This window comes from Odocoileus virginianus, chromosome 18 (genome assembly GCF_023699985.2).
Source record: "Odocoileus virginianus isolate 20LAN1187 ecotype Illinois chromosome 18, Ovbor_1.2, whole genome shotgun sequence".
NCBI classification, from domain to species: Eukaryota; Metazoa; Chordata; class Mammalia; order Artiodactyla; family Cervidae; genus Odocoileus; species Odocoileus virginianus.
In genome coordinates, this window is record NC_069691.1 from 36,554,278 (window position 1) to 36,578,033 (window position 23,756).

The window sequence follows — 23,756 nt, forward strand, 5'->3', positions numbered from 1 at the left end:
CAAAGAGCTGCAAAGGAGAAAACTATTCACATGAATGTCTTTGAAAGTTACTCATGAATGGTATTCTTTGTTGAGAATCTCAATCTGCTCAAACTGACCAACACACTCATTTTACTCAAAGACATTAACAAAAATGATAAAGTTAAACACAGTGTTACAAATACAGCCTTCCTTGGACAAGGCATAAATCACTCAAATCACCAATAAATTATGAGAGCCTCCTTGGGAACTTCCCAAAAGAGAAAAGGCAACAAGTTATAATGTGTGTGGATCCAAACACTGGACTGAAAGATAAAATTGACAACAGGCTTTGCTTTCTCTACAAAGAAACACCATTTCTGTTACCACGTTAAAAACATGGTTTATAGCAGCAACGACCAACTCTTAAAGAGTAATGATAATAGTAATAACAATAATAGCTAACACATGTGTGACACTCTGTGCCAGGAATTGTTCTAAGCCTATATTACAAAAATATTTCACATATATTGTTGAATCTGCACTCTGACTCTATAAATATTTTATAACCCCCACTTTGAAGATGAGGAAAGGAAAGTGCAGTTAAATGAACAGAGGTCACACAGGTGATTGGCAGAACACCTGAGATTTGAACCCCAACAGTCTGATTCCACAGGACACGCTTGTAACCACTACAATATACAGCCAAGATTGTAGCATTCACCGTGGCTGGTTTGAGAAGAACATTAAGACCACTAACTACCCAGACCCTCAAACCTCAACCTGATAGATGATACTTCTCCCAACCTAGCCACCCAAAGATGCCCAGTGATCTTTCCACTGTGATCTTTGTCTCTTTTCTTAGCATACATAGGTAGGAAATCTGGTTCCAGAACGTTGCCAATATGGTCACATTAGGGAATTTCTACCCCGTCTGCCCTCGCCAACCCCAAGGATTTCATATAGCTGAATGCTGATCCCAACACAAATCCTGTGGCTTACCAGAGAGCGACAGGAACCTGTGAACTGGGTCCTTGCTCCCAATATCACAAACTCCAAACGACTTTGAGTTATGGGTGCATGAAGCATGCACTGAAATCTCACCTACAATGTGAAAACTCACAATTCCACTTTAGACAACGTTTCCAATCCCATAATGTTATATATATAGGGCTGATAATGAATTGCAAACTGTTTCAAGTCTCACTCCTCTTATTTGCCCTAAATGCTCAAAGCACTTTATGAGGGAGGTGGCTTATAAATAATAAGGAGACACCCAAGTGGAAGAAAGAGGAAAAAAAAGAACCTAGATATGCAGCCCTTCCTAAATCAGAGATAGGTATTTAACCATGGCTTTCTACTCTGTGTGTTCCTATTGAGTTGGCCAAAAAGTTCATTTGGGTTTTTCCCTTTAACCATCTTACAGAAAAACCTTTTTGGTCATGGAACAAACTTTTTGGTCAATGCAATGTATAACTCAGCTTTTTTCTCCATTTAGATTTCTTCCTTAGTGCCACTGCTGTGTATCTGTATCTATACCAATATCGATATATATGTAATATATATAAAGAAATCATACATATATGTATACTTGTATACATATACGTGTGTGTGATTTCTTTAATATGTTAAAGCTTGTTTAATATATTTAAATCTTCTTTAAATGACTAATTCTATTGAGGAAAAAATGTACTATGAAAATTTAACAGGTAAAGAAACATAAACCAACATCTTGGCTAAAATTTCCAAATGTTCTTTGCAGCCAGCAGACATGAAGGTAAAGTACAACACCCCCAATTCTTGAATTTATTCTTGGGCCCCCCAAGAATAATCCCATACCTGGTCTAACTTCTAAGGTACTCCCATACTTGAAAATTGTATGAGCTTCTTCTTACAGCCTATGCAACTCTTTAAAGTATTCTACAAAGGAAAGGCTGCTTTTAAAGTACTCTACTCAACCACCCCGCTCAGCCTCCTGTCCCAGAGGTGATATTTCCCTTTTTCGATTCCCTTTCGGTAAAGTATTACTTGGAACTGCATTCTTTGGGAAAAGTCCAGAGGAAATATGTTCTAATTAAAGGAATTTACCAAACATTCTGAGCCCTATAAATTCTCCTGATTGGTCATGAATTTAACAGCCATCCTTCCCTGTGACATTTTCAATTCAAAAACAAACCCAAAGCAACCTACAAAGCTAAAAAGTGCCGAAATTCCAGAATCGGAAAACAACTTGCTTAGTGACCAAGATGGCACCGTTTCTGAGTTCAGGATTCAACACAGAGTTAATTATACTAAAATCAACTTTTCATAAACTCCCAGTAATAATATATACAAACTATTTACCTGGAGGCCCCCAAATACAAATTCTATGAAAGGAAGCAAACCACATATTTATTACAAGCTCTATGTTAACAGAATTTGATATCATTTTTTATTGAGCATTAATAACATACCCTATGAAGACAGTAATACTGCCTGAAATTTATATAGAGTAGATTTTTATAACCTCTTGAAATTAATGTTAATTGTTATGTCTATACTCAATCCCCATCCCCGTATGTGCCCATACACACACACACAACTGCTCTGATAAAATCAACAATTACACCTGCTTCCCTTTCTCAATTGCCAAGTCATCAGATCCACCCACCCGGGTACCGTTATGACTGTAAAGTTTATGGATTACTTATTTCTCATGCTTTTTTCCTGACACAGTGTAACCACTTTCATTTTATAGAACTCTGATCAATTCTCAGAAGTTTATTGGGGGAGGATAGTAAGCAACAGAAACAAAGACGTTTTAAGATTTTTCTTTATTACTTGGAGGCTTGTTTGCGAAGAACTTTACACTCATATCAGAGCCTTCTTACAACACTCTAGAAAAGGCAGCATTCTTAATCCTATTTAACACAGAAAAAATAAGGTTAAGCAAGTTGCAGAAGGCCACCCAGTAGATCCAAGGTAGAGTGCAGATACCAGGTAGCAAGCTCCACCTTTTAAAAAATTATCCTTTTAATTTCCTAAGCCACCAAAATTTTTATTTAATTACGGCTGGCATCACTCACATGAGAGACAGTAACCTTTATCATTACAACCACCTCATTACCTCTGGCACCACTACCAGCTAAGACTCTAGTTGGTAAGACATCTCCCTGAGGATTTTTTATGGGTGTTAAAAGGGGAACAAATAGAGATTTTGAGAGTGAAGGGGATGAGAACAGAACCTAGAAGGTCAATAACTGGTACAACATTAAGCATAAGCTTTGACTTTCTGATCAACTGCTGTTTTTAAGGCCCCCAAACACTCTTGTGTTTGTGGCACTCTTGTGTCACTCTTCACAAGTAATATATTACTGTATACACTGGTCAATATTGCAATTTGTTATCCAAATAAGCCTTAATTTACTTGAAAAATAACTTTAATAGAAAGTTTAAGAAGTCAAATTCAAGACTGCAGTATTTAGTTTAAAAAAAAGAAAAATCACATAGAATCTTTTCTCCCCTGGCAAGGTCCCAAAGACAAACCAGTTTCAGTCATGAGCCTCATAAGACTACATCCTAAATGTTACTATAGGTTTATTAAAAAGCCGATGCTGAAAAATAAAGGTTTTTTTAAAATGAAAATTGAAAAATACACACTAAAACACTTTTTCTAATAAGGATAGTCTTTGCATTAAATATCCAGAAAGTACTGGAGAAAATCTGAGAATCTGAGTTTTTATTATGAGTAATGGGTGTTTATTCTTCACCACCAGAGGTCAGAACACAGAAGAAAGTCCTTGCTTTATGGTCACATTCTTATACTTTAACTCCATGCATGAATCTCAGAGAAGTTTTAAATGTAACTTCAAACAAAAAAGACCTCAATTCTCAACACTAAGTATAAATCTGTAGAAAACAGTTTCATCAAGGACAAAGAGACAGGAGGCTCTCATTTTGGTTATTTCTTCCAAAATAATTAGAGGCTCTTACATTCATATCCAAAAAGAGGTTTCAGTCCTTGTCTTTGCACATACCTCATCACAACAAAGGACAGAGGAGTGCCATATACTGGGCATGGTTTTAGGTGTCTTGAACACACTAAATCAGAATTTTCATCCATACTCCTGAATTCAACCAATGGACTTGGTGATGAGTCCATCAACTCATCCCTAACACTCAACAAATACTCAACACCCACTAGGTCAGCTTCTATGCTTTGCATCAACATTTTGCCTATACATATAGAATACTGCTCATTTTCTTGCCTCAGTCTTAGAACAGGTTTTATCCCTCACCTGTGATTGAATATTCAACTCCAAATATTAATGTCAGTATTCACTGGGGCATTCTCAATGAAGCTGGTCAAATTACTTGAACTTTAAAACACTTATCTTACAGATCTAGAACACAGGAAACAAACTGGAGCCTGAATGTGTAACTAAGTTTTCAGAACTACATTAGATGCTTTCTTAATTTCTCAAAGGCAGGAAACAAATAGTATATATTTTTAAAATTTACAACATGCAGATACAGACATTCACAACACTTCTAGCAAAGAAAATGTCTCTAGAATATTAAATAACTAATTTATATGAATTTTTAAAAACTGTTATCACAAATCTTTGAATCAAGTATTTCTCTCTAAACAAAAGCAAATCAATTGTAACAGTCCAGTAGCTTTCTATATCCTTGAACATGACAATATCTTTCTTATAAAAATTTTCCTTTTCTTCTCTATTCAATTCCAAACACTGCTTTTTCAAACCGAATAAATTTCACATTATATGATTTTTAACTAGCATCACACTCTCTGCCTAACATTTTTCATACAACTCCTCATTAAGGAGACATTAACGATTTCAATCAGACCAATTTCACTTCCTTACCCCAAAATTTAATTTCCTGTACAGTATTGCTTTCATTTCACCTTTGGAAAAAAATTCTTAGTTCACAATTTGTTAAAGACCTCTGTTTTCTATTTAAGAAAATTCATAGCCTGGCTGAATATAAATGAATACAAGTTGTTACAAGTTCTGTTACCACTCTCTGACAGAGTAAAGCTGCTAGTCCACCCATAAAACCAGTCCCACATTCAAGCAACTGTCCTTCCTTAAAACTCTCTTAGAAATTACTGAACACCAAAGATGGGTGATAGGAATAAAATATGTTCATAGAACATTACAACAGACAACATCACATGCAACAGGAAAGAAAATCAATGAGAGAAAGATTCTTATTTATTGGGCAAAACTCTGACAAGGGTGCCTACTTTCCCTCTTTAATGTACACAGGTGATGGCCTCCATACAACAGATGCTTAAAGCTACTGAATACCTCCTGTATAACAATATACTTACCAGAAGCATTTTGTTTATTCCCAAATCCAGTTTGGTTTTGTTCCATTTTTTCGGGGGGGTGGGGGGAGTGGGGCAGGGTTAACTATTTGCATTTGTAATCATAATGAAATGAAAGTGAAAAGTACTACCTTTAAAGAATGAAATGAGGGGGAAAAGTATTATTTTTAGAAAACCAAAGCAAATGCTTTTGCAAATACTCAGTGAAGGGGAGCATCTAAATTAATATTGGCCCCGACAACTTTGGCTCAGCTGGTAAAGAATTTGCCTGCAATGCAGGATACCTGGGTTCGATCCCTGGGTTGGGAAGATCCCCTGGAGAAGGGAAAGGCTATCCACACCAGTATTCAGGCCTGGAGAATTCCAAGGGCTGTATAGTCCATAGGATCTCAAAGAGTCGGACATGACTGAGTGACTTTCACTTTCACTTTCCAACAACTTTGGGAAGAGAATTTGAGACTAGAAGGAAAAGAATAATTTTAATCTGCAAAGATTCTAACCTCAGATTACAGAACTTCAAATTCTTGCTTCATTTTTTAAATGAATGATGTATTAGTGTGTGGTTAACACAAGAAAAACCACACAGAAAAACCACTCAGAACCCCAATCAGTGGAGATATATATATATATACACACTCATTTTTTTCTAATGATCATTCCTCAGGATATTGGAGAATAGAGTATATTTATGTTTTCAGTTAAAATGCCTAAGGTAAATGTATATATCTTAATTATTCCTAACTAACAAACTAGAGCTAGGCCCAGTAATCGACTCATATCAAACTAAGGGTTTCAGGGAACGGAACGATGATATGATGGCCACATCACCAACCCCCCTGCCCCCACTGCGGCCAGCCCAGTCTTCTGCCAGCACTCCTCCTAAAGGTCATGTAAGGGACCCCACAAATCATCTTCTCAATCTAAGCTTAAACTGGATCCTCCAGTTGATTTTCATGCTGGAAATAGCATTCTGGTGTAAAAACCAGTCTCCCATGTAAGTCTAAATGTATACAAGTACCCAAATGACACTTTTAGAAGCTAAAACTGAATTCTTGAACACGCAGAGCTGAGCGAATAAATTTAAGCCTCACTGATACACTACATCCTACAACAATAGTCTTCAAACTGGGTTATGTTTACCCTTTAGGGTACATGAAAACTGTTCTAGAAGAAAGAAATCAATTTCTCCATCTTCAACTGCTTTGAATCCTCTGTCCCAAAAACGACATGGCTGGAAATGTCACCATTTCTTTCCTAAACTGCCTTTTCCTCACTTGCTCAAGTAAGGACAATTCTCGGACATCTCACCAGGGATACAAAACTTTCAGGGCACCAGAGAGGAGAGCCACTTGATACAAGCTGGTCGGAGTGAAAAGAATCAAAGAATCATGTAAGAAATAGTGGCGTCTACAGACAAGAAAGCAAATAATTCTTCAAGTCAAATTGCTTCAAACAAAACATGAGGATCCAAGCTTTGAGTCTTCAGTCAATTATTAAACCTAATTTTTGATGACAGATCATTTGTGTGAGTTTTGCCATGTAACTTCAGAAAGTGTCCAAAGGATTGGCTGCCTTTGACATAATACTCCTCCCATTTTCATTTCTGGGAACAAGTTCCTTTAGTCCCTGCATATGTTAAAAAGAAAGAGAGAGAGAGGAAGAAAGAAAGGAAGGAGAGAAAAAAAAGAAAATAAGTGATGACTAATCTTGTATCGGCTACTGAAAAATGAACAATTTGCAAGAGACAAGTTTTAAAAGAGATACATTTTTACTTTCTATTTTTATCATATATCAGAATTTGTAGTATAATCATGCTATTTTCATCAATTCTGCTCTACTAACTATTGAAATGTTTAATCAACTACTTCTAGATTGAGTAATTCTTGCAGGTACAAGACATTTTTAAAGTTTTTACATTTTTATAACTATGACATGAAAATCAACAAAAGACTCTGAAACATGAACATGTATTAAATTTGAATAAATGCTGGAGGAGAGAAATAGTATAACAAACAATTCAAGGTTATGGGGGACAGATAAGTTTCCAATTAAAAAATCTGTTTGTTTCTGTTTTAATGAATGGTGGCTGGTATGAAAATGTTAGATTCATTCATCTACTACACTTAAGAGTCAGATACGACTAAGCGACTTCACTTTCACTTTTCACTTTCATGCATTGGAGAAGGAAATGGCTACCCACTCCAGTATTCTTGCCTGGAGAATCCCAGGGACGGGGGAGCCTGGTGGGCTACCGTCTATGGGGTCGCACAGAGTCAGACACGACTGAAGCAACTTAGCAGCAGCAGCACACTTAAGAGCATCATGTAAGAAGGTTTATTTTTCAATGTAAATTTTTATAATATGCTTGAAATTATCTTTTGATACATACTGAACTTGCAGTGAAAGTTTAGAATCTGAAGTTTAGATGTGAAGACCACAGAGCCACACAAGTAGAGCCTGTTGGCATTCATGGACTCTCATTCAGAGGGATGCTCCAGCCACCTTTCTGGCCTTTACGCACTTGGAGTCTAAGAAACATTTGCTCCACAAACTTTTGTACTTTCTCTCCCCCTCATCCTTGTCCAGACTGCCGACTGCCAGAAAGACAGACCTAGTTTTCCTTCAAATTCTACCTTTCTCCCTTGAAAGACTAGCTTCTTGTGCTCAGGTACTGTGACCTGCTAAGTTGGTAAAGGGGCAAATAACATAGTGGGATTGACAGCATGGAATCAGGTGACAGGTGGCATCATCTCAAATGCTGACTCTGCCACTCACTAACTTAAACCAGTTACTTAACCTCTCTATGATCCAGTATCTTCATTCATCAAATGGGGATTACAACCAACACTGCCTGTTCAGGGTTGTGTAAAAATTGAATGAGCTAATGCATTAAAACCCTCAATACTACTTGACATATAGTTTTTGCTATATCATCATCAATAATAGCACCATCAACCAAAATTATTACTGCCTGCATGTTCAGTTGCTTAATCGTGTCCAACTCTTTGCAAGAAACTCTTTGTCCTACTCTGTAACCCACCAGGCTCCTCTGTCTATGGGATTCTCCTGGCAAGAATACTAGAGTGGGTTGCCAATTCCTGCTCCAGGGGATCTTCCCCACTCTGGGACCAAACCTGTATCTCTAGCATCTCCTGTATATTGGCAGGTGGGTTCTTTACCACTGAGTCACTTGGGAAGCCCAGAATTATTACTACAACTACTATAATCACACACTATGTCAGGCCACCATTTAGCTGGAAAGAACAGACAAGAACATCTATCCACCACAGTTATTCCCTCCTGGAGAAAGATGGCTAGTGAAAGCATAACTGGGTCCAGAAAAACTCTACACAGATCAACTCACGTTAAGAAAGAGGGATATTAGCAAGGATATTATAATTAACAAAAAATTCTACCCAGACCTTTTTCTCAGGGTCTCACCCTTTGTGTTTCAAAAACAGAAAAATCTAGTAGCAAGAAATACAGAGAAAGAGCCCTAAGAACAAACACCTGGGAAAAGTCACAGTTTCCATCCTCGGGGCTCCTTTCCATTGCTTATCTTGCATCAAGAGACAATTAAGTGGAAAATAATTGAGGTAGAGGGAAAATCTCTATCCATGACCAAGAAAAACCAAAATAGAACTGTATGGACTCACTCTTCAAACTGATATGCTGGAACAGTGGGTAAGAACCCGCATGGCAATGCAGAGGACATGGGCTCAATCCCTGGTCCAGGAAGATTCCAAATGCCCTGGAGCAACAAAGCCCATGTGCCACAACTACTGAGCCCACGAGCTACAACTCCCAAAGCCTGCCTGCCTAGAACCTCTGCTCCACAACAAGAGAAGCCACCACTATAAGAAGTCCATGCACTGCAACAAAAAATAGCTCCACCCTCCGCAACTAAAGAAAATCTGCACACAGCAACGAAGACCCAGAGCAACCAAATAATAATAATAAATAAATAAATTTTTAGAAAAACTTATATGGATACCACTGCCTGCTTTCCTCCAATCATTGTGACTTAGAGCTGGCTGTAAAAAGAGAAGTGCAGGAAGGAAGCCAAGAAGAAGACCACCAGAGCATCCCTGGAGCACATGGGCTGGCAGGGGTATGGCTACAGAAGAGCTGATTTCACTGACTACAACAACAACCCCTTCCACCAACATTCCCCCCAAATCACATCTTTAGGAAAGCAAAGGTTTTTTTTTTTAAATAAACAATTTGCCATAATAAAATATGAGCCTGTATTTGACCCTGATGAAGCATCCTTCTAAACCAAACTGCCATAAACCTAACTTATTAACGGCAATGAACTTGAACATAACTTGCACCTAAAGTAAATCAACATCCTCGCATCCCAGATGGAAGAACAGGCACTCATCAATTCAATAGCACACAGGAGTATTAGAATCACCTGGACGGTTTGTCTGAAACAGAGCTTCCTAAATTCCCCAGCCAGCTGGTTCAGTCTGGGGTGAGCTGAAAACTGTGAGTCCCCCAGTTGTGTCCGACTCTTTGTGACCCCATGGACTGTAGCCTGCCAGGCTCATAGGTCCATGGAATTCTCCAGGCAGAATACTGGAGTGCGTAGCCATTCCCTTCTCCAAGGGATCTTCCCAACCCAGGGATCGAACCCAGGTCTCCTCCACTGCAGGCAGACTCCTTACCATCTGAGCCACCAGGGAAGCAAGAATCTGCCTTGTTAAACAAACACTCAGAGAACTCTTGAGTATACCCACTATAATTTTACAACCACTGCCTGGAGGACATCCCTGGAATATCAGGCAGTAAATGCAACTCATATTCACCTTGCCCACTTGGAGAAACTCAGATGTGTTGGTGTCATTTTTATCAGTGAGCTCTGGCTCCACAAGGCTGGAACCAGGACTGCAAACTTCTCTGGGTTGGAAACTTCCCACGCCGGCAACCAGAGGAAGGGGTGAGCATCTTTCCCACAGCTTCAGGTGGCACAATCCTGGCATAAAATCCCAGTTGGCCTGGCTTGGATGATGAGACCACACTGCTGTCTTCCTGTTAGATGGGGGATGGTGGGCAGAGACACTGAGTTTGGTTTGTTTTGTTCTAAGTCCACTGCTGGCCAAGATCCCCGGAGCAGGAAAAGAGTGCATGTGCGTGCTAAGTTGCTTCAGTCATGTCCGACTCTTTGAGACCCCATGGACTGTAGCCCATCAGGCTGCTTTGTCCATGGAATTCTCCAGGCAAGAATACTGGAGTGGGCTGCATTTCCCTCCTCCAGGGGATCTTTCTGACCCAGGGATCGAGCCTGTGTCTCTTACGTCTCCTACTTTGGCAGGTGGGCACTTCACCACTAGTGCCACCTGGGAAGCCCAGGAAAAAGGGCTCCCTGCAAATGTGGCCCCTGGAAAATCACCCCTAATGAGGCAGTTTCCCTCATTTGTGTCTACAGGTTTATATAAAAATATTAAATTATTGTGCTTTATAATATGACTCCATTTTAAAATTTAGATATAAATGCAAGTATTCTGGAAAATGGGTGTTCCTAAAACAAGCAGTAAAGGACACTGGTTCCTACTCCTTAAAGACAGATGTTTGAGCACTTTTAAAAGATGAGAGAGACTCTTTTAACTTCTGTTATGAAAAAGTGACTTAAACCAAGCTCTAGCTAACTGGTTGAAGCATGTGGTGTTCAAGTTAACAGTCCAGTTTCCAAGCTGCTTTTATTGGCGGGGGCGGAGTGGGGGTCTCAGAGAGGGTTTCTACATCAGAGTGGGGGCAGGAAGACATGCTCTGGTAGGCTGAAAACCCTCTTCATTTTGGTGGTCCATCTTAACTGACTAACTTGCCCCTCCAAATAAATTGCTGGGTTTATCTGATGAGGGATATTTGTTTCAAAGTCTCTCAGTGGGGCAACACAGGGTCATCCCGACCTCCCCAGCCAAGAGAAACCTTCCTGTCACGGAACCTTTGGCCAAATCACTTCGCACCTTCGAAAGGAGTCACATTGTGTCCTCCAATTTGAGTGACTCCTCTGTCTGATACATGTAGGACAAAGTACTTCATACTATCAAATGTTGGATATCTGTTATGACCACTACCTGAAGGAGTGTAAAACAAATATTTATGGGGCAGTCATTCATGAATGCTTGACGCCACTAACTTCCTCAAGAAGTTGTGATGAAGAGAAAAATTAACTTTCTGCCAAATGTGAAGGTTTTCTGGCACCAAGAGAACCAATGTGGACTCAGGTGACGGGGCTTTTAACCCTACTCATATACTAACCGAGTTAACCAGTCATTTTGCTTTGGGGGAACACAAGTAACCTCCTTGTGCTCTTGGGTTCATCAGATACAAAATGAGGGAGATGGAAAAGGAAATGGCAACCCCCTCCAATATTCCTGCCTGGAAAATTCCATGGACAGAGGAGCTGGGCAGACTACAGTCCATGGGGCCACAAAGAATCGGACATGACTGAGTGCACACACACACACACATACACACACACACACACAAAGGCAAAAGTACCTTGGACCCAACAAGAGTCATAATGTGACCTGGATTGCCATCATCTTCCCAGAGTAGACTCGGTAGATTGAGTGTTCCTAGGATGTGGCGAAGGTAACCTCCCAGGGCTGTGTCATGTAATTTTTAAACATTGGAAAAGTCCCTAATGCTGAAAAGATTGAGGGCTGAAGGAGAAGAGGGCGTCAGAGGATGAGATGGCCAGACTGCATCACTGATGCAATGGACAGGAGATGGTGAGGGACAGAGAAGCCTGGTGTGCTACAGTCTATGGGGTCGCAAAGAGCTGAACACAACATCATCCCCAGTCCAGTGCCTGATAGTCAGGACATGCTCAACCAATGCTTTCTGAATAAAGTGGATAAGCAAATGAAAAGAAAAACAGATGAGGGAGAGTCAGGAGACATTAGGTCTGAGGGCGCTCACTCTGTGACCCTGTTCTTTTCAAGAAGTCTCAGGTGTTATTGCTATTTGTACCGACAAAGATAAAGAATATTGTACGATTTAGGTGCAAATTCATTACTGCCTGCTTATTCCTGCTGTGGGTTCTGGAACTATAAGCCTGGGAAAGAGCAAAAGAATAGCTGCCATGCACAAGCTGGGAGAAAAAAAAAAAAGGAGAACATCTGGATACCCAGGCAGCAAACCTTTTCAAATATGCACAACCAGAAGATATGCAGTCATTTAAAAAACTAAAAAGCCACAACTGCTATTTTGGAAGATGCTCTATATGAAAATTAACAAAAGGGAAAAAGTGATATATTCATCCATACTAAGGAAGCACGATTTACATCAACTGGGCTTCTCCGGTGGCTCAGAGGTTAAAGCATCTGCCTCCAATGCAGGAAACCCGGGTTCGATCCCTGGGTGGGGAAGATCCCCTGGAGAAGGAAATGGCAGCCCACTCCAGTATCCTAGCCTGGAGAATCCCATGGATGGAGGAGCTTGGTAGGCTACAATCCACGGGGTCGCAAAGAGTCGGACACGACTGAGCAACTTCACGTCACTTCACTTCACACTATCACTTACTCAACAAATATTTAGTGACTACACATTACAAGCCAAGACCGAAACAGTTTGTTTTCTGGAACCAGATAAATAGCAGGAGAGCCAGGTTAATGGAAATTAAAGAATTAATTATTACAAAAGCAAGGCCACTGCACCAGAGAAGAATGTAAGGGTGTGCCCAGAAAATCTAATAGTGTAAGAAGCTGGGTCTGAGAGCACTGAAGACCTTCCCCAGGGAACAATAATTTATCTAAGATGTGAGGGATTGTGGAGATATCACATGCTAACAGGAAAGAACATTCCAAACACAAGAGAATAACCTTGGAATCGATCAAATTTTATGTCTCTAGGGCCAAGTTTCAATTCCCGTTCTGCCCTCCAGATTTAACTCTACCTATGAAAGATATTTTAGTAAAAAAAGAAATTTTCTAAGTCTATAAATGGAGACTGTTTAGACAATTTAGATGTACTGCTGAACTTAACTAGAAAACAAAAGGATCAGGGAATATGTAGCTACTTTAAATAAACAAAACACTACCTTAAAAGTTACACTCATTGTGACCATGACAGAGCACATATAGAGTCATTAAAATCAAAGGGGAGAATGAAATTGGATCATTTGGAGAGACATGGATGGACACAGAGACCATCATACAGCATGAAATAAGTCAGAAAGAGAAAAAGAAATAGCAAGTATGAACACATATATGTGGAATCGAGAAAAATGGTATGAACAATCTTATCTGCAAAGCAGAAATAGAGACACAGATGCAGAGAATAAATGTATGGATACCAAGGGGGAAGCGGGGAGTGGGATGAATTGGGAGACTGAGATTGACATATATGTGTGTGTGTGTATATATACACATGTGTGTGTATATATATATATATATATATAGTGTATAAAATAGATAATTAATGAGAATCTATTGTATAGCACAGGAAAGTCTAGTTAATGCACTGTGGTGACTTGAATGGCAAGGAAGTCCAAAAAGAAGAGGATATGTGTATATGTATGGCTGATTCATTTTGCTGGACAGCAGAAACTAACATGACATTGTAAAAAAACTATATTCCAATAAAAATTAATCTTAAAAAAAGGTAGAGGGGATCATTGGCACACATATTTTCCTTTTGTTCTTTGAAAAATAATCAAGAAACGCAAACTCTTAATTCTGAAGACTATCCCCAAAATAATTAATCTCAAAATAAATTAGTATAATTAAAAGTTTTCTGATTAAGAGAAAACTCCAGTCCCTTCCAGAGACCACCTGGGCAGCCTCAGAACCAGTATTCTTCTATGTTAATGATTCCTGGTTTTAATCATCTTTATGAAAAACAAATAATCACTGCATTCCAGTTGGCAATCCATGTTCCAAGTTTCCTTTCAAAAAGTTGTCTTTAAAGTTCAAGGCAAACAGAAATCACGATACATGGTTGCTTACAGAACTGACAAGGACGCCTTTACTCCAAAAGACCTGGTTGGCATCAATGATTCAAGCACGTTATGAAAATCTCCACACCACTCAAAAAGTTTTCAAGTACAGAACTGAAGTTTACATCCACAAATCTGTTTGATCTCTGCAGTTGCAAAACCATATGGCACACAGAGAAAAACAAATTATCTCTGCTTATGAAATAAGAACCTTCTGTAGGCTTTGGGACAGACCAACAGCTACAATTGTCCTACTTGCTATATATCACTATAATTTAACTCTCTCTGATCCTTTTGAAGAATTGAGAGTTTGGATTCTGTTTGTCTATTGGAGGAGGGGGGGTGGGTGATCAGAGGCAAAAAGGAAGGTAGATCACCACTGGGAGATGGGGAGAGTTTTATAACAGTAACCTCAGACAAAAGAATTTCCATATTCTCTTTCTACAAATATTTTATAGGTAACACTTTTGTGCTTTATTTAATCACATTTATTACTGAGGAAATAGACAAAGTCACACATGTCAATATTTACAATGCAGGGCAGAGAGTTGTGCTGGTAAAAAGCCTATGTCATTTATTATACTCTGTCATTTCCAGAATGAAACCAGTTTCACAATCCATGTAATTCCCCACTCAGCAACAACATAGAAACAACAGCAAAAATACAGCCTGGCAAATGCAATTAAGCAATTTAAAATGTGGTTAAAATTTGCTGTCCCTGCTTCCATTCCTGCCACTAGCCTCCCCTTCCACCACTATTATTCACAAAATAACAGCTTAAAAATAATTTACACTTCCAAAAGGAAAATGCATCTCCTTCTATCTCTAACATAGTGAGCAAAGGGATTTAAAATCTCATCTGACACTAACAGGATTTAAGAAACTACTTGTAAATATAAACAGCCAACCAACTGGGACTCTTAGCACCAACAAAGACAATTTCAGAGACAATTTCGTTAAACAGATCCAGAAATGTAATCAAAGAAAATTCAAGTGAAGAGTAACAACAAAAAAGGGCTGAATATTCTTAGAGGTAGCAGGCTCACCTCTCATGGATACACATATGATTTTACATAGAATGTGTATTTAAGGAATGTATATATAGGGATATAATTTACATTTCCTAAGAGAAGACACTACTCTCAAGAAGAACAGCCTCGCAGGCCTGCCCCTTGCAGGCACTGGGTTTGTGAAAGCATTTCCCTATCACTTGATGTGATGGAACAGGTGATGCAGTAGGTTCTCCAGGGAAGGCCTGGCTTCACGTCATAACTAATGAGAGTTGTGGGATCACAAAAACCCTTGGTCACAGAAGCATTCCTGGCATTTTGTCTTCATTTTACTCATACTGCACCCAACCCAACACCACCTTCCAGCAACACTGCATCCCACCGCCACCAAACCACAGCTGGCTTGAGACATCTGGAGGGATCCGAGACCTGGGACGGAGGAGCATGACAGCCTATTAGAACTGTCCGGCAGGCTGGGGAACATTCCCAAGAAGCAAACTAGGCGGGACTCAAGGGAGGAACTGTATCTCTTCTGCTATGATCACCTCCAAATTTAGATACCCTTAAATCATACAGATTACACCTACAGTCCTGGGAAAATCAGTAACACATCACTGGGTAATGGCATTAATGGGTTTACCTGGAATTCAATCTGCTTATCTCTGAATATCTTTATGCTTTTTTTTTTTTTTTTAAAAAGATCACTTTCTGTACAGAGGTGAACTACAATGGAGAACACCTTTTATTCATTCACTATCTAATCCTGCTGTCCCCAGGCCAGGTCCCTACTGAGGTGGGGCAGTGCACAGTTGAAGACTGCCTTTTCCTTTTCTTTTCTCTTGGTTGACAGTTTACTCAGACAAGCTGTTCTAAATGCATTTATGGATTGTTTCAGTGTGGAGGAGAGATGTCCACAGGGACATCTAGAATATGCAACATCTCTACCTACTCAAGGATAACCACGGCTTTTCTGCCTTCCCACTGGCACTTCTAACTCCTCCCACAACCTAAAGCTTCTTGGCTGGATTAGAAAGCTCATTGTTTTGTTCACTTTTCCCTTTAGTGAAGGCCTTGTCTACACCTCTTGGCTACAGACAGAGAGAACAAAGGGTAGTCAGACCTATAGATTTCTGTACTTGACCTTCTTTATGTGGTAAAGATGTTAGTGTCCAAAATTGCAATAAGAAAAAAGGAATCAGAGTTGCAAGAATGATAAACAGAACCTATAAAAGAAGGGGGAAAAAAAACAGCCTGAAGTTCCTTGTTACCCAGTTTAGGATATAACCAAAAAAAGGGTGACTTCTCAAATAAGTAAAAGAATCTAGCGAGGACAGAAATTCACTGAACAAGGAAATACCATCCGCATTTGTTTTTTACAGTTGCGTGTTGGTGTTTTCCTGTTTTGATAAATGAGACACTGACTGATATACTTAGCCAAATATTCTGATCTGTCATCATTCTAAATATATGGGCCCATCTTTCAGCAAACAAATTAGCAGGTAATTATCACTGACTGCTCACCCTTCCCTGGAAGCTCTATAAATATAGAGTGATCATGACTGGCAGTTAGTGAGCTTAAAACTTAAAATACTACTAACTTCACTGGAATCGCAAAGCAAAATTCCAGAGTATCCATCAAAAGGAGGGTGTTAGGGAAAGTTTTGTGCATTGAAATTCTTCCAGGAGAGGGAAAATAAGGAGACACCCTCTTTATTTAATCATGGAGAAAAGAAGAAAGGGTCTCGGATGATGAATGACTCCAGTATTTTTTTTTAAAGTGTGTCCAAGTTAGGATGAGCCCCAATTTTGGGAAAACTGCAAACTGAAAGGAAAAACAGCCCACTCCCTGCCTCCAAACCCCCCTACTAAGAGCAATGCTAGAGCATATAAGCTTCCAAATACAGTAAGATCTGCAAAGCGAGCCACAGCCTTCAGGACCCAGAAATGACTCATGCCGTCTCCAAGATTCTGACTTAAACAATGACCAACTATTTTCTGAGGGCAAAAGGGGAGTAAAGTTCTTAAATCATTTAATTCTGCCAATTAGTTCCGCAACTATGGCATTAAAGAACTATGGATATTTATCCACTGGAAGTGGATCAAAAAGTGGACTCTCTTAATGCCTATTAAATAGTGCTGATTTTCAAGCATCACTGACCAAGGTCAAATCTGAACCAATGTGAAAGCCTCCACTTCCCCATCACTAATCCCTTGAGCCATCCATTCTTCCAAAAGGCAAATGTTTTGTAGGAAGGGGAAGAAATACCACACAGTATGTGTAGGCACTTCATATGACTGCTTTCTACACTCAACTCAGCTCACATACCTACCATTTATCTATGGTTAAAGAATGAAAACACCCTGGAAACTTCCAGAAGTGATATCACTAAAATATTAACATGAACAGAGAATCAAATAACTAAGTGCTTTATTCCACATAAACTGGGAAAAATCTCTGTGGTACTGACTGACCATTGTATTTTTTTCTGGGTATGTAGCTTTCTTATATCAATTCGAAAAATAAAAGGACGCCCCCTTGACGGTGTGTTTCCAACTGACAAGATTATCTCCTGCGAGTGCTGTCATTGTTGTTCAGTCACTAAGTCCTGACTGACTCTTTGCGAACCCATGAACTGCAGCATCCCAGGCTTCCCTGTCCCTCACTATCTCCCAGAGTTTGCTCAAATTCATGTCTATTGGGTCGGTGATGCTGTCTAACCATCTCATCTTCTGCTGCCCTCTTATCCTTTTCCCTTCAATCCTTCCCAGCATCAGGGTCTTTTCCAATGAGTTAGCTCTTCGTATCGAGTGCTTTTCACACCAGAAAGTGTGCTGTTGGTCAAACTGCACAATGGTCAAGTTTAGGTTCCATTGAGTTATCAGTTACACTTTAAAAAAAAAAAAAAAACTGGGGCTTAGGAGCTGGGAGAGATGAGCTTAAAACAAAAACAAAAAAACCACTATGAGTTGTTAGGCAACTGTGCCCTTGGTGGGGCAGAAGACCTGAGAATTAACTTACCAATTCATAGCCCAAAAGGGAAAGCTTCCAAAGTGCCCCAGTTGACTCAAGAACTTAACTGTTCACTTTCTTTATGAGACAACTGCCCTAAAGACCACCCCACCACCCTCCCAATCTAATATGTACTACAACGTAACCTTCAACTTAATGTTATATTACTACTGAAACAAAGCTAACCATAGTCCAGTTTAACTATTCACTTCTAATCATGTCTACTCACCAATTACGGCACCTTTTCAAGAAGACTGAATATATTTGAAGTATATTTAAGCAAATACGTTGCAAGTCCCCCAAGAAAACACAATTGCATGCTACCTCTCCACTTTCCAGGAAGGAAAAGGTGTAGGGCCCAAAGAGCTGGTGTATCTAGTCACTACTGAAACTCCAAACAAAACAAGAGGCTCCTTCAGTCTTGGGCACATTCTAGTCTCTCCCTCATGAAAAGCCTTCTCCCTGTCTCTGCACTTCCCCCTCCTACTCAGGGAGGAGAAAAATCTTTCAAAATATGTGCCTTGGCCTCTGCTCTCCATGGAGCTAATCACTTTACCACTGTATTTTTATATGTCTCTTGTATCTATCACAACATATCTTCTTTTTATTTTAATTGCCTAAACAGTATACGCTTCTAACCGATTCAAACATTACCTAGACATCTACAGTAAAAACAGGTCCACTCTCTCCTCCCTCCATCCCCTGCTAACCATTTGATATGCATCCTTCCAGGCCAGTGCCTATACTTAAACATGTACCTGTTGGTCAGTTTATATCTGTCACATCTTATAGACTATACACCCAGGAAAATCTCCTACCTCCATTCCCCACTTAGAGCTGCCTTCAGGGACAAATAAGATGTTGACTTGGAATCCTGGCTCCAAAACTACTCAACAATTGCAAATTAATGAGAAAAATTAACTAACAGAATCACTAAGCTACAAAAAATTGAATACAGTGACCAGAAATAGCTACCTGAATATACTCTAAAGTATAAGAGGTACGTGGGGGTGAAGGTAGAGGTGGGGGAGTAGAAACTGTGACAAACCACATTTTAAAAGTATATGTCACTGAGATATTTATGGGTTAAATGATGAGATGTCTAGGACTGAATTCAAAATAAATCCATTCAGAGGGGGGAAAAGAAGCTGGCTGGTGGTACTGGTAACACAAGACTGTAAGTTAACAAATTGTTGAGACTAAGTAGGTTTCCCAGGTGGCTCAGTGGTAAAGAATCCACCTTCCAATGTAGGAGACGCAGGAGACTCAGGTTTGATCTCTGGCCCGGGAAGATCCCCTGGAGAAGGGAATGGCAACCCACTCCAGTATTCTTGCCTGGAAAATCCCATGGATGGAGGAGCCTGGGAGGCTACAGTCTATGGGGTCATAAGAGTCGGACACGACCAAGCAACACACATACACATATACACAAAGAGTGAACACTATTATTATACTGCTCTCTCTGCCTTTCTGAAAATCTTTAAATTTCCAAAATAAAAAGCACGGGAGTGGAACATGAAAGTATGTATATACATACGGTCAAATACTATAACTAACGACCCCTCAGTGGAGAGATTCAAGATTATTTTATTTTCTTCTATGAGCTTCTCAACAAAAATATTATCACTTTTGTGTTCAGAAAGTAAATATTTACTGTTAGCTTCATGACGACTGCTAAAATAGTTCTGGTGAAGAATGATGCTCTTATCTAGATGTCTTTAGAAGCCACTCCTGTCATGGTAAACCAGGTTGTAGCAAGATCCAAATTTAAGAGAAACCCATTGTGCCCTGAGGCACACACACCCAGAACTCCACATAAAAAAAGTTTCAAGCAAGGATGTAACAAGTACAGAATGAAAAGAATCTGACAAAAATATCCCAATAGAAAGTAAAACAAATTAATTCCTTTTCCTGAAGGGCAATATCATCTTTTAAAAAGGCTTATTTTTCCCTTTCAGCTAAAGTTGATTGAGCCCTTGCTAGGTACAAATAACTTGACTGTACTTTCACCTAATCCTCATAATAACCCTGAGAGGAAGTTCGAGTATTATGTCCTTTTCAGAAATGAAGAAACTGAGATTCAGAGAGTTTAAACAGAGTGGAGTTGGGAGTAGGGATTCCAACCAAGAATGTGATCACATCTTCGTCTTCAGAATGTCTGAGAGAAAAATAGGAGAGGAAAGTCCCAGGTGGATACAGAGAAATTAATCTACTTCAAAAAATTCCCAAAGTAAATAACCCAGACCCTGGACCCTGTTAGCATTTACATTCCTTCTGTCCATTCTCAAGACCAAGGGAAGAAAGTGAGTGCAAAAGGAATATATCAAGAAGAATTAAAAGTTTCATAAACTAATACACAAGCTGCTGATTACTACCTATAATAAAACTCCAATAATCCAGTGGCTCACTGGTGAAGAATCTGTCTGCAATGTAGGAGAGGCAGGAGATGCAGGTTCGACCCCTGGGTCAGGAAGATCCTCTGGCATAGGAAATGGCAACCCAGTCCAGTATTCTTGCCTGGAAAATTCCACGGACAGAGGAGCCTGGCAGGCTGCAGTCCCTGGTGTCGCAAAGAGTCAGACATGACTGAGCATGCACACAAACCAGTGCTCTGAGAAACTCAGGGATGCCCTCAGTGTTCAGAACACCCAGTTACAGAGAGAGATATGCAGTAAAGAGACATTTTCAAATCCCAGCTTCGCAGTTTCCAAGCTCTATAACCCTAAGCACCTCATCATTTAGTCACTTCTGCTCTCGCTTTTGGTCCCTATTAGTGGTATCAGCAAGACCTATTTATATGGTATTTATATGTAATGGTCAACCATAGCAGCTAGCATTTGTGGAATGTTTATGTGCCGAGCACTGTGTTATTCACAACCCCCTCTAAAGAGACCACTGTCATTCCCATTTTACTAAAAGTGAATCTCAGGGAAGCCGGGTAGCTTGTTTAAAATAACCACTAATAAGCAAAAAACTGTCTTTTTGATCCCTAAAGCCCCCAGGAGCTGGATATTGCATACATCAAGACACAATGATGATCCTTGAAAAATAGGCTCACTCACTCACTGCAAGTCATAAGTTCACCCCACAGAGCAAGCATCTATGCTCCCAAATTAACACCCAAACAAAATGGTTACCAAGATACTGTAAGACTTTTCAAAGTTTAAAGATGTTAGGAAGATTATAGAGTAGATTTCCTACAACCTATTTAAAACTTGAATCTTATGAAAGACACATAAGCTGATGATAACAACCTATAATAAAACTTCAGCAGATCGGTGCCATGGGAAACACCATCGGCGTCCTTGGTGTTCAGAACACCCAGTTTCAGAAAGAGATTCGGAGTAGGGAGACAACTGCAAATCCCAGCTTCGCAGTTTACAAGCTGCATGACCCTAGGCATGTCATCATTTAGCCACTACCAATCTCACTTTAGGTCCCTATTAGCGGCGTAACAATACCTATTTATATGTAAAGTGCCTAACTCAGGGCTTGGCTCTAAACTCTGAGCAGACGCTCAGGAAAGGCTTCATCCCCACATAAAGCACTGCGGCCAGTACCAGCCAGCATTCTTCCTCCTCAGTAACCCCAAGGGGAAAATGAACCCTCAGCTCCCCGTTTGCGGATCAAAGTAATACCTCCAGCTGGCCCAAACTACTGCCCCTCCCCTCTCATAACACAATAACATCTTTATAGTAAAGATCCTCAAATTGTGGGGATTTAGTTCAGTAACTCTCTTATTTTGCAATACTATAATTTTACTTTATTGGACTTTCAGATGAGCTTTGTTTGGCATTTGATTATTTCAGAGCCAACTTCCCACTTAAAATTCTAGACCTTGGCTTTGATAATAGAATATGAAAAATGCCAGGACATTATATCTGTCCAAGGGACAAAAACTCTGTGAGCAGCCAGAGATTGTTTTATTTGTTTATACAGTGACAACAGTCAGAATTCCAAAGAATCAAGTCATAGAATCTTAATTTTCTTCCCTACTAGAGAATTCTGCCTTATTAGCTTGGTAGTCATAAAAAAGCTACCGAGTACTCACACTCAGAGTATTTTGCTTTTTCAATTTTGTATTTTGTTATCTTAATGCTTAATATAAATTAGAGTAAAATTAATAAGTCTAACCACTGCATTTTCAAACATATAAAAAGTATCTCTCCTACATCTATTACTGTTTGAACAATATTTCAAGCTAATTACTTCAAACTACTTTTGTTTAAGATTTTTGGAATGTCTATGACAACAAAACGGATTTAGATGTATGCATATTTATGACATGAGAGCAAAAGGAATTCTGAATCTCTTTCTTAGTTTGCTGTTTTTCTCAATGTGATACAGAAATTAAACATTTAAATAAAAATTTAAATCCAAAGGCCTGTTTTAATGAACAACACTTAAAAAAAAAAAAGATTAAGTCTCAAATTAGTTGACAATTCTGGGAATTCCTCACAATACAGACTGTTCTCCTTCAAAGAACAACCCCTTCCCCCAAAAAACCTACTGGTCTAAATCCAGACCCAACAAATTCCATACTTTTTAATTCTTTCGACTCTCACTTCCCAGTTAGAAAAGGCAGGGTTAAGGACTAAACAGACTCTGACCTTTAAGTGTAACTTGAAAAAGCCATAGCCTGAAGATGAGTCATACAGACTTTGTAAACTAACTACACAATTGCTAGACTGTATTACATACAAAGAAGCTACGAGGAAAACTACTCACTGAAAATAGAACTACATGCCTTTGTAGTACAGAAACACGCTCAGTCACACAAACAAAACCAGGGCCCCCACTCATACACACATACACATCACCCCTTAACCAACAAAGATGTATTTTCATACAGTGCCATTTAACTTTGTAAAGGAATGTTTTATTTAAGTCTTGTGAACTCAGGTAAGCTTATAACTTCTAGATTTCTCATTCAACTTATTAGCTTCAGAAACAAAGAAAATTTCTGACCTACTTCTTTATTATCTGAAAGAAAATGAAAATAAGAAAACCTCTTCTTTCTCAAAGTGTTTTCTCCATGAATAGATACCATCTCTCTTTTTAAAAAGTATACACTTACATACAAAACGAAGTACCTCCAGGCTGCTGTCTAAAGAAAGCTTTTCGTTTGTCCTCCTGTTGATCTTTTCATGTGGCCCACCAAGTTTGAAAACTAGGTCAGAGTCAAAAAGGATTTTTTAAAACTACAGAAATATGATACACATAACACCACTAAAACGAAAACAGAAAAAGGCCTAGAAAAGAAGCTAGAAGAAATTCAAATAACTTTAATTTTTAAACTGGATAAAAATAAAGTTGCAATAAGCTAAATGCTATCTGAAATATAAATTATACACTGTGACACAATTTAAGAGGGCTAAACCAAGCAGGTTAGACATATTTCCATCCTGCGTTCCCTTGGTAACCCGGAATCAAGTTGCTGTGCTGTGCTTAGTCGCTTAGTCGTGTCCGACTCTGTGAGACCCCATAGACTGCAGC

General features: G+C 39.3%; 1 protein-coding gene and 1 non-coding gene across 3 annotated transcripts in view; one reads left to right on the forward strand and one right to left on the reverse strand.

Moving 5' to 3' along the window:
* Window positions 1-23,756, reverse strand: part of MLLT3 (MLLT3 super elongation complex subunit) — a 285,782-nt gene that overhangs the window by 218,042 nt on the left and 43,984 nt on the right. The window lies entirely within an intron of this gene.
* Window positions 12,601-12,672, forward strand: TRNAW-CCA (transfer RNA tryptophan (anticodon CCA)). Its single transcript has one exon. It is a non-coding gene; the product is annotated as a tRNA-Trp (tRNA).